General features: G+C 39.4%; 2 long non-coding RNA genes across 2 annotated transcripts; both read left to right on the top strand.

The window, feature by feature from the left end:
• Positions 1 to 1,591: 1,591 nt before the first annotated feature.
• On the top strand, positions 1,592 to 8,420 carry LOC120559784. The gene is made up of 3 exons (XR_005639362.1): positions 1,592 to 1,732; positions 1,837 to 1,902; positions 8,287 to 8,420. It is a non-coding gene; the product is annotated as an uncharacterized LOC120559784 (long non-coding RNA).
• A 1,595-nt stretch (positions 8,421 to 10,015) lies between these two features.
• Positions 10,016 to 11,836, top strand: LOC120559883. Its single transcript, XR_005639376.1, has 2 exons — positions 10,016 to 11,212; positions 11,698 to 11,836. It is a non-coding gene; the product is annotated as an uncharacterized LOC120559883 (long non-coding RNA).
• The last annotated feature ends 900 nt before the right edge of the window (positions 11,837 to 12,736 follow it).

Genomic DNA, 12,736 nt, shown 5'->3' with positions numbered 1-12,736 from the left:
TGAATCTTGCCTCTACATGCCTTTGGATTACACTTATATATTTTAATTTACCCTAGTTAAGATTCTTTGTACTTTATTGTTGTTTATTGGTTCCATCAATGTGGTCCCTTTCAAACCGTACAATGTGGGGAACATTTAAAGTTATATTGTAATGAATTGAGTATACCTGTTGGAAATAAAAGGTATCCTATTTCTCAGTTTCATTATTGGCTTACCTATTCAATACCCAGGGTCACTGTATGATTTGATGTTTTACATAACTTAAACTTATTTTCCACAGTCCTACTACCCAGACTGTTAGAATTTCCTTGTTTATTGTCACTAGTAGGTATTTTGCAAAATTGATATTGAAAAGAGGGTTTATGTCAAAGGGATTAGTAAACTTATGAAAACGTGGGCATACAGTTGGAAGACTACACTTTATTTTTTATTCCACGTCTTTAATACATTAGTAGTGTTATTCAACTTTTTAGTGAAATTCATGTTAATTAAAACCATTCATACTTTCCCACCTGTTATCACTACTTCAACATTTTACGGATTTAATCCAGTTTAGCTTTAGAAATTTAGCTGTTCAGCATTCCCATGCATTTTCTGCAGGAAATGCATTTTCAAGTTATTATTATTATTATTATTATTATTAAGCACTTTAATCTCATTTTTGAGGGCCTAAACAGGCATTTGTATACTTGTTTTAGGTAATTTCTTTATTATAAGTCATTTTTCTAAGATTTTGTATAATTTCACTTTTTTTACAAGTCAGTTAGCACTTTTTCTGTAAAGGCCTATTTACTGTATCTATTTTTTAAAGCAGCTTTTGAACTGAATAAAAAAAACGAAAACACAATAACACACATGATGGCAGGACAGACCCTTTGCATGTAAGAGGAGGGGGTACAGATTATAGCAGGTGAAAACGGCCTGATATTTTGTGTATCCCCTCTGTAATTTATATGGCAGACAGCGGTTAATTGAAAAGCCATATTAAACTAAATTAAAAAATAAATCACGTTAGAGGGCAGGGAGGTTCGGGTTAGCAAAGACGAGGAAAACATATTATTCATTAACCTGTATGACTAACGTAGATAGGCCTATAGCTAAGGAGCATGTCAATATGGAACTTTGGAAAACAATGTCCATTAATCCACAATAATAAACGACGCATTAAACAATTCACACGTCGCCTTAATGTAACAGACAAATAAACGTATTTATGTAGATAAATGAGAGCCTTGTTACTATGGAAACCCCTGTTGAGTCTTCCACTATGTAACTTTGAGCTGCAGCTGTAGTTCCAATGAGACAACCATTAGGGGGACCGAAGCTCCGCTCCCAGTGCACGCTCGCTCCCGCGGCCAGGGGATACAAATCCTGGCGGGGATAAGCATAGATATATAATGGGGATAAGTACCTCGCACGACACAACATAAGAAACCCTCGGTTACATCACAGAATTTCTAATATAGACCGGCTTTGGTTACATTCATTGACATATATACTGTCTATGGTTACATTAGGAAACAACATTGACATATATAAAACGTCTGCCCGGAAGTTGTTGGTACGACCCGTAATACCGTCCGTCCCCGGAACTAACGTTAACTGTTTGTGTGTCACATCTTGGTGAAGACGGCGGAGTAAAACGCGACAGTGTTTAGTTTCTTAAGAAGAAAGAAAGGTCCCAAACTGCTGGATGTGGTTTTAAAAGCTGAAACAAAGCTACACAGAACAGGTTTGTTTTCTTTTTTAATGTCGCAAGGTGTCGGTGCTAAAGCTAAGGTTAGCCGCTAGCAGCTAGCTCCTGCTAACGTGTTGTTGTTGTATTTCCTGAAACAGGTCGCAGAGCCGCGAGGAACTTTAATATGAAGTCTGAGAGGAAGCTGTCAGCGGACCAGGGGACAGGTGGGACATGTTTACATCTCAAACATATAAGAAATATATAAAAGCTATGTGTGTGTACATGTATATAGAAGCTATGTATGTACACATGTAGAAGCTATGTGTGTGTGTACATGTGTATGGAAGCTATGTGTGTACACATAGTATATAGAATCTATGTGTGTATACATGTATATAGAAGCTATGTGTGTGTACATGTGTATATAGAAGCTATGTGTGTACACATAGTATATAGAATCTATGTGTGTATACATGTATATAGAAGCTATGTGTGTGTACATGTGTATATAGAAGCTATGTGTGTGTACATGTGTATAGAAGCTATGTGTGTACACATGTGTATATAGAAGCTATGTGTGTATACGTGTAGAAGCTATGTGTGTACACTTGTATATAGAAGCTATGTGCGTATACATGTGTATATAGAAGCTCTGTGTACATGTATATAGAAACTATGTGTGTGTACATGTATATAGAAGCTGTGTGTGTATACATAGATATAGAAGCTGTGTGTGTATACATATAGAAGCTGTGTGTGTATACATGGATATAGAAGCTATGTGTGTGTACATGTATATAGAAGCTATGTGCGTATACATGTATATAGAAGCTCTGTGTACATGTGTATATAGAAGCTCTGTGTACATGTGTATATAGAAGCTATGTGTGTACACGTGTGTGTGTATATAGAAGCTATGTGCGTATACATGTATATAGAAGCTCTGTGTGTATACATGGATATAGAAGCTCTGTGTGTATACATGGATATAAAAGCTGTGTGTGTATACATGGATATAAAAGCTGTGTGTGTATACATGGATATAAAAGCTGTGTGTGTATACATGGATATAGAAGCTGTGTGTGTATACATGGATATAGAAGCTGTGTGTGTATACATGGATATAAAAGCTGTGTGTGTATACATGGATATAGAAGCTCTGTGTGTATACATGGATATAAAAGCTGTGTGTGTATACATGGATATAGAAGCTGTGTGTGTATACATGGATATAGAAGCTGTGTGTGTATACATGGATATAGAAGCTGTGTGTGTATACATGGATATAGAAGTTGTGTGTGTATACATGGATATAGAAGTTGTGTCATCATTCTCTCACTCGAGACCGCTGTGTCCAATGTTACTAGAAGGGAGAGAGAGAGAGAGAGAGAGAGAGAGTGAGAGTGAGAGTGAGAGTGAGTCACTACAGCCAATCCAGTCTGCTCAAAGCGATGGTCTTTTTCACAAATAGGTTGCACGTAAGGGGGGGAAAAGTAGCTTCCACTTTGTGTCTTTGCTAGTTTAAGACCGACGCACTTGTCAATTTCTCGTCCAGCGCCCGCAACTAGGATTAGCGTGTTTGACAGGGTGGGGGGCGTGGCATCACGATGGTGGCTCTCCATCGTGATGTTGGCCAGCCATCACGATCGTCCATCGGCACAACCCTAATACATAGATATAGAAGCTATGTGTGTATACATAGATATAGAAGCTGTGTGTGTATACATAGATATAGAAGCTGTGTGTGTATACATGGAGAAGCTGTGTGTGTATACATAGATATAGAAGCTGTGTGTGTATACATAGATATAGAAGCTATGTGCGTACACGTGTATATAGAAGCTATGTGCGTACACGTGTATATAGAAGCTGTGCGTGTATACATGGATATAGAAGCTGTGCGTGTATACATAGATATAGAAGCTGTGTGTGTATACATAGATATAGAAGCTGTGTGTGTATACATAGATATAGAAGCTGTGTGTGTATACATAGATATAGAAGCTGTGTGTGTATACATAGATATAGAAGCTGTGTGTGTATACATAGATATAGAAGCTGTGTGTATACATAGATATCAGTCCCTCCAGAAAAACGCGATTATGCGATCGCATAATTGTATAAATCAGCCGAAGTCCGCATATTCATGCGGGGGCTGCATTTTTTCAAATATGCTGCACTTTCGCCGCATAAATTGCCGATTTCCGCGCAAAATATGCGGTGCTTGCATGATTTCATAATCCCCGCATTTTCGTTGCAAAAAAGTCACATATATATTAGCAGAAAGTCTAAAAAATGTTGCGTTTACTTCAGTTTACTTCACACAAGAGCAGCCATTTTCTCCTGTTGCCATGGGAACGTTATGAAGTGACGTAATTACGCGATGTGAACGTCATTGAAAAGCAGGTGTTGGAGGTTGATACTTTGAGTCTCTTAAGTTGGTATCCAATAAAAAACCTATCTTAATATCTGATGTCTACTCAAATTTCTTTGTTTGTCTATATTGTTTTTTTTGAAAGTCTGTCACTTTTGTATCTTTTATTTCCCTCTGTTTAGACTATTACTTTTATTTTTACTTAAATATTATATTATTTGTATATATTTTTGTATCTTATTTCTTTACAGATATTCAGTCATTGCAATAAGTAAACTATTTTTGGAAATTAAGTTTAAAAAAAGCAGGGAGTTGGGGGAATCACTTTTTCTTATCTTTTTCATCAAACCGCAGTTTTTGCAAGTTCCCGCAATTTTTGCAAGTTCCTGCATTTTTTGCAAGTTCCCACAATTTCATCGCTTAAAATTGCATAAATATCCCGCATATTCGATCGCATTTTTTAAGAAAACGTGCCGCATAATCAAGGATTTTTGCCTGCAACAATCACAAAAATCTCCGCGTTTTTCTGCAGTGTTTCCTCTAGGATTTTTTTTAGCAGTGGGGGCAGATCTGCATATTTGCCTCAGTGGCAAAGTTGGCAGCCTTGCAGTGTGCATTTGATTTTTCTTGGCTTTTGGAAAAAAAAAAACTCCAAGGCTGGGTTACACTAGAACGGCCAGGACGGTCATTTTGACCGTTTTGAAATTTATATGTGTAATAACTTTGCTAAATAAAAAAAAATACAATCCTGCTGGTACCTGACTTTTCCTAAAAGAGTCTGTATTTTCATTTAAAATAGTTTTTATATACTGTACATTACACAAAAGTCAAAGAAAATACAATCACTTTTACCTATTTTGGCCATACTGTCATATTGACCGCTCGGATTTTCGCGGTTTTGTTTTTAATCTTTTGCGTGGTTGAAGATGCATCTTGGTTGTTTAGTAATAATCATAGTCTCTGTAACACTCTCTGAGTAACAAGTGTGGGCAATGCATCACCGATGGGCCGAAGGCAAAGCCAGAGTCGGTAACGTAGGTTACGGCGTGGATGGTTCTGAATCAGAAGAAAAGCACCGGGTGATCGCTCTGTGAAAGGCGCGGTACACGTAGACGGTAGCTGTCTATGTGTTCATATAACTTTATACATGCTACAACTGGCTGGAATCATTGCACACATCCTCTCCAAGGAGTGCACCAGCTGTAAATTGTCCAGAGGAAGTTCATGCAGCAACTGGCAGACAGTGTTGGGAAGGATACTTTCAAAACGTATTTCGTTACAGAATACATGCCCACAAATCTAATTTGTAACGTATTCCGTTACGTATTCTGAATACTTGGATTACTTCAGGATTACTTCCACATTGAATTGCGTTTTATAAGTGTAGGAATGCAGCTATCACATCCAGATTACTAAACAGCCCTATAATGGTGTGTTCTTTTTATTCCAACTAGCTGAATGTGTACCTGAACAAGCAGATAGATTATTGTATTGGTAGTCCCGAACTGCATACTACAAAAATCTAACCGCAGTCTTGCTACCACGAGCTAATTTTAGCTAACGTTAGCTAGTATGTCAAACGGGGCTAGTCAGTCTTTAAACGGCTCTGCAGCTAGTAAATCAGCAGGTAGGAGAATGTAAAGTCGCACGTCAATGTTAAAATAGCAAGGTGACCAGTAAAACTACAGCAGACGACTACACCTGGCTAATTAAAAAAATAGCTTACTTTAAGATGCTTCTTCAGGTTGGAGGTGGAGTAATTTGGACGCTGAAAGGAGGTTGGTTGCTGGCAAGCAGAGGCTGCACAGTTATATTTCATTCTCCCTGTTTGTTTTTTAATGTGAAATGCTGTTTGAATTTCCAAGATAGAAACTTATTGATGCCCTGGCTCTGTCGTGCCGGTTCCGACTCCATTGTGACTGATCACGCAAATAGCTATTTTTTTCGATTTCATATCGGGGCTTCTGGAAAATGCATAGAGTTGCCTTAATTTAGTCAGAGTGAATAAACTCGTGAAACAGAGAAGTATCGTCATGTAATCCATTGATTTCAACAATGTAACTGTATTCTAAATACCAACTATTTAAATTGTAACTGTAACGGAATACAGTTACTCATAATTTGTCTTCTGAATACGTAACGCCGTTACATGTATTCCGTTACTCCCCAACACTGCTGCCAAAGGAGCTGAGAGCGGAGTTTATGGAGGAAAAAAAGGGCACCGGCGCACGGTCCAAACAGCGCTGCGCACCACAGCAGACACCAAATTGGAGGCAGTGCCTGCCAGGTTAGGTTAGGTTAGGTTATAAATGTTCAAATAACATACTTTTAATTATTTGGCTGTGAATTATGTTGAATGAATTTCCCCTAATATGTTTCATGAATGTATGAAATAATCACGGTTTAGCCTACTATGCCATAATATGATATCAAGAATCAACAGCCACGTGCAATTTAGCTAGCAAAATGTGCAAGAACTATAGACTAATACAGGCTTAAATGAACTGACAATGTAAGTTATACGACTTACAGTTGTAAAGAATGCACACATGCCATCTCAACCGGGTCCTCCAGACAGCCTGTCTCTTTTTTCTTTCTCCCTTTTCTCCGAGTGGCGCGCTGCCCACTCGCGTTGTGAAGCGCGTGTCTGCGCTATTCTCCGTCGACGTGCTCTTTACAATCACAGCTGATAGACGGCTTTTTGTATATATTTCTGATACCGTGGCGGGAGAAATCTAACCGTGGCGGACCGCCACTTGCCAATCAACATAGAGGAAACACTGTTCTGGAAGGACTGAGATATAGAAGCTGTATGTGTATACATGGAGAAGCTGTGTGTGTATACATAGATATAGAAGCTTTGTGTGTATACCTGTATATAGAAGCTGTGTGTGTATACCTGTATATAGAAGCTATGTGCGTACACGTGTATATAGAAGCTGTGTGTGTATACATGGAGAAGCTGTGTGTGTATACATAGATATAGAAGCTTTGTGTGTATACCTGTATATAGAAGCTGTGTGTGTATACCTGTATATAGAAACTATGTGCGTACACGTGTATATAGAAGCTGTGTGTGTATACATGGATATAGAAGCTATGTGTCTATACATGGAAATAGAAGCTATGTGTGTGTACATGTATGTAGAAGCTTTTTCACATTTCCACCATGTTTACTGATAAATGCTCTGGTAATAAATACAGAAACTACAATGTGCTGTTTTATTTTAGTTTACAGTCACATTTTAATTGAATGGTGCTTAACAAATTCACATTCAGAAATGTAAACAAAGTATTATTATTGTCAGTGTACTGTATTATTGCCTCATACAGGCTCTCCCTCTCTCCTCTCCGTCTCATGTTTTTGTTTACACTGAAATAATCATATCTTATATATTATAGTCTTCCTGAAAATGGTGGGTTCGGTCCTTTTTCGCCACACAAACCTCTGACTCTGAATCATCAAACCCGACTGTGACACTGTGGACTCTGGCACTAGCACACTAGCCGCAGGTCGGAAGAGCGAGTCAGTAGTTCGCTTGCTCATTGTTCAGACGTATGTAGGTTGTGATATCTGTCTCCTTCCCACAGACGTTTACACACGCTTGCTTATCTCTAGGACCCACCCCTCCACAGATTCCGGATTCATTGTTTGCCTTCCACGTTTAACGTGTAAAAATATACTGGTCGCACAAGTGCGACTGGACCTTTTAAGTGTTTGGGCTGGTAAATTGATGTACCCCAAAAAAAATTTACCTCCGAAAATATAGAAGTTTCTTTCGCCATGCAAAGTCTATAGGAAAAGTCTTTCTAGGTTATAGGGGTGCAGTTCTACCGTTGCCCGCTAAGCCCATGGTTGCATTAAGACATAGCACTGTTCCTGGGGACTTGGCATGGATGCTTGACAAGCCGACCGGACGTGACGTGGGGGCATGGCAGCATCGGCGATTCCATTTTTTTTAATTAAAAAAATCGAAATTGTGACACCCTTAGTGTGTGTGTGTGTGTGTGTGTGTGTGTGTGTGTGTGTGTGTGTGTGTGTGTGTGTGTGTGTGTGTGTGTGTGTGTGTGTGTGTGTGTGTGTGTGTGTGTGTGTGTGTGTGTGTGTGTGTGTGTGTGTGTGAGGAGAACTGGCTTCTAAAAATTGTTGCTGAATAATTTCCAGTGATGGATTTTGCCACGTTTAATGGAATTAATTAGATTAAATTGTACAAATATTCACACTGTGTTTCAGCTTTACCTCAAAATGTTCTGGAAGTGATTGTTGGTGAAGAGGAGCAGCAGGAGTGTAGCTCCAGTGTGGACCAGCAGGAGCCAGAGCCCCCTCCACACATTAAAGAGGAACAGGAGGAACTGTGGATCAGTCAGGAGGGAGACCAGCTTCAAGGGCTGGAGGAGGCTGATATCACCAAGTTCCCATTCTCTCCTGTCTCTGTGAAGAGTGAAGATGATGAAGAGAAAGCTCAGTCCTCACAGCTTCATCAGAGACAAACTCAACACATGGAAACAGTAGGTAATTGTGACGTTTTGAAAGAGAGCGCAGAACCTCCGTCAGGTTTGAGAAGTCATGTGACTGTGTGTTGATGTGATCACACAGCAAACGTTAACGCTTATAGACAAATAATCATTGCAACTGTCTGCTGTTATCTGAGCCAGTGGAAGCATGTAGATGTTACAAAGAAGGGGCCCCAGAATGGAGCCTTGGAGAACTCCGCATTTCATATTTGTCCGCTCAGATGTTTATCTATAGACACAAAGTAGTCCCTGTTCTTTAGATAGGATTCAAACCAGACCAGAAAATTAAATCAGAATAAGATAAGCCTCAGGTATAATTGTCAATTTTTACAGCACTCAGACTGAAAGTTAGAATGCAGAAATGTGAAATACCAGTTTTGAAAAGAGACTCTGTACTGTTGATGCTGTCTCTCTGTGTCTGTGTTAACATCTCTCTCTCTGTGTTTCCTGTTTCCTGCAGATGTGCAGCAGCTGTCAGTGGTTAAAGAAGAGTTTCCCCCTGAGCAACAGGAGTGTAGCTCCATTGTAGACCAGCAGGAGCCAGAGCCCCCCACACACATTAAAGAGGAACAGGAAGCTCAGTCCTCACAGCTTCATCAGAGACAAACTCAACAAATGGAAACAGAAACTGATGGAGAGGACTGTGGAGGACCAGAACCATCCAGGAACTCACATCCACATCTACAAAAAATTTTTTTTTTTTTCAGAGAAAAAAATGAAAAACAAACTAAAACTTTTCTAAACCTAAAACCATGACAGTGCTGATTGGAAGGAGACCAGAGAACCTCAGTCAGCTTTAAACTCTCTGAAACATGATTCAAGATGTAAGAAAACATTCAGCTGCTCTGAGTGTGGGAGAAGATTTGGCTTCAAGTCCCATCTTAAGAAACACATGACGACTCACACAGGAGAAAAACCTTTTAGCTGCTCTGAGTGTGGGAAAAGATTTGGCCACAAGGCAGATCTGAAGAGACACATGATAACTCACACAGGAGAGAAACTTTTCGGCTGCTCAGTCTGTAAGAAATCTTTTACACAGAGTGGAAGTTTAAAAAAACACATGAGAATCCACACAGGAGAAAAACCTTTTAGCTGCTCTGAGTGTGGTAAAGCTTTCACTGATAGTGGAACCCTGAAGACCCACATGATGACTCATTCTGGAGAAAAACCTTTCAGCTGCTCAGTCTGTAAGAAATATTTTACAAAGAGTGGAAATTTACAAAAGAACATTAGAATTCACACAGGAGAGAAAAGATTCAGCTGCAGTGTTTGTAACAAAAGATTTGCCTGGCGTTCTGATGTCAAAATACATAAATGTGTTGGTCCGATGGAAACCGAAGCTGATGGAGAGGACTGTGGAGGACCAGAACCAGCCAGGAACTCACATCCACTTTTACAACCAGAGACTGAAGACCAGACTGGAGACTCTTCTGAACCTGAGACTGATGACAGTGCTGATTGGAAGGAGACCAGAGAACCTCAGTCAGCTTTAAACTCTCTTAAACATGATTCAACATGTAAGAAAACATTCAGCTGCTCTGAGTGTGGCAGAAGATTTGGCTTCAAGTCACATCTGAAGAGACACATGAGAACTCACACAGGAGAGAAGCCTTTTAGCTGCTCAGTTTGTAATACATATTTTACACAGAGTGAACATTTACAGAAACACATGATGACTCATTCTGGAGAAAAACCTTTCAGCTGCTCGGTTTGTAAGAAATCTTTTACACGGAGAGAACATTTACAGAAACACATGGTAGTCCACACAAGAGAGAAAAGATTCAGCTGCAGTGTTTGTAACTAAAGATTTGCCTGGCGTTCTCTTTCCAAAAAAGACATTTGTGTTGGTCCGATGGAAACAGAAGCTGATGGAGAGGACTGTGGAGGACCAGAACCAGACAGGAACTCACATCCACATCCACTTTTACAACCAGAGACTGAAGTCCAGACTGGAGACTCTTCTGAACCTGAGACTGGTGACGTGGAATAACGTTTGTGCCTATAAGTTAGTAAAGGCATGTGTCATATCCACTGCGCCATCACCACCCGTCACGTTGAATCGGTGGGTGGGCAGTCGGACTCAATGACCAAGGCCAGTAAGGCCACATACCATGTTGTGTGTTTGTGTTTTATGTGATTTACGCCTACCATCCACTAGAAGACTCTGAACAGACTTTGAAAAGACTACAGTCTGACACCATCTCAAATCTAATGTTAAAGACTGTCATAACATGTAAAGACTGGAGATCGTCAGGGTCACACATTGTAAGACTACAACTAGATTCGTTTTGAAAAATTTAACCAAGCTAGCTAGCTACCGCTAGCGTTAGCTAGTAACTTAAAGGACAATTCCGGTGCTAAATAGGAGGTGTTTCTCAATGTCAAGGAAGGATCCTTCGAAGCCAGAATTCGGAGGATGCTACGTCCATCGAAGGACTGTTCCAATGTCGAGGATCCTCCGAATCCGAGTCCTTCGTTCGGAGAATTTCCCATAGACGACAAAGGATGCATATGTGTATCCTTCGCGCTCCCAAATCACCCACAATCCTATGCGCGCGGCTTTGCCAGCTCGTTTAAAAAAATTAAATGGCGGACCTAAGCAGGAGTTGGAGCGGCATCGCTGACGGCGAAATAATCATTTAAATGTAAGTATCTTTAGTGTTTGCCGTACATGTGTTATCACCATTAATGTTTTAAATCAATGTAAAGCTTAACGCTTTAATGCTGGTACAAATTGCTATAGTAATTAGGTAGATACACCCGAGCTAACGTTAAGCTAACTGAACCTATCATTAACATTAGGCTGTTAGCTAGCTAGCTAGCTAGCTAGCTGTCTTTTTGTGCCATTTGTGTTTTTAAAGTTTAATGTCCGGTGGCATTTTCATCTCTTTTATAGGTTGTTACTCTATATGCGTAACGTTAGCCGAGATTTATAAATTGGTGTGTTTATCAGTTGTAGCTGCAGGTTGGGAGGTAACGCTGCACCTTATTTACTTCACTAGCAACGTTAGATAAAGGCTAAAATGTATGAGTAGTTTCCCATGTAAAAAGTATAATGTTTCATATAACGTTACGTTATAGCATTCATAATGGTAAACATATTTTTCTTGTGTTTGCTGTCTTTTAACAGGGACAAACGGAGGCAGTCACTGAGGATGGGAAAGCAAAAGACAAGCAGGGAGACAAGAGGCCAAAGAGAGATGAATAGCTAGATTATTTGCTAAAGCCTATTAGAGATTGGCATTCTGAAAATAAATATATTAAATGAACTGGTTTGTCTGTGTCATTACATTTTTGTAGTTTTTTAATGTCTATTTCTAACTGAATAATTATATTCAGATGGTACCTGTTTCAATAACTTGTAAGGTATAGAAGCCCTAAAAAGACATTAACGAAACGTGTATCTTTATTATAACATTTATTCAAACATGACTATATACTGTACACAAATATATTCAACATGAAGTGGCGATCAGACTCAGCTGCTGATGATGGGATTTCCAGACTGCAGACAGAAAGAGAAAGCTTTAGGTTAGTCCAGTAGTTATCCAACCTGTCCTGGTAAGATTATAATTGTATCACAAATATATGTAAGCATACTGTAACATTAAGGTACTTGATGTAACTGTGTAGTGGTCTCCATTATGGTCTTAACTTACAACTGTTGACCATTTAACACACTTTACACCTAGCTACCTACCATTTTACACCTAGCTACCTTTACTCTGTTAGTGGGTGTTTATCAATGGTGTTATTATGACTTTTCATATGTTGGATGTAGCCTTGTAGCTTGTGTGTCTATAGTACTATTTAACCTTTCTCACTTGCAATTTACTGCATATCATACTGCCTGTGGTAGCTCATTAGCTGGTAGTGTTTACCTCATAGTTGCTGATCATATTTTGCACAACATTTGTTTGAAAGCTAGAAGCTACTGGACAATGAGCTAATGTTACATACATGCAGTAAACTACAAGCTAATGTAAACTGCTACTGTAAGCTTAATGTAATTAAGATTAATTAATGCAATTCTCCTTACCGGTGTGGAACAATGTGACAGTTATCGAGGCATAGTATCGCTTTTTCTTTTAAAGCCAACCCCCCTTCTTCCCCCCGATAACCCTCGCCCTCTAAGCCCTCTTCAGCCGTTACAGATACTGTCAGCGGGG

This window comes from Perca fluviatilis, chromosome 5, assembly GCF_010015445.1.
Source record: "Perca fluviatilis chromosome 5, GENO_Pfluv_1.0, whole genome shotgun sequence".
NCBI classification, from domain to species: Eukaryota; Metazoa; Chordata; class Actinopteri; order Perciformes; family Percidae; genus Perca; species Perca fluviatilis.
Note: the sequence above shows the minus strand (reverse complement) of the source record. Positions and strands in the feature narration are given on the sequence as shown.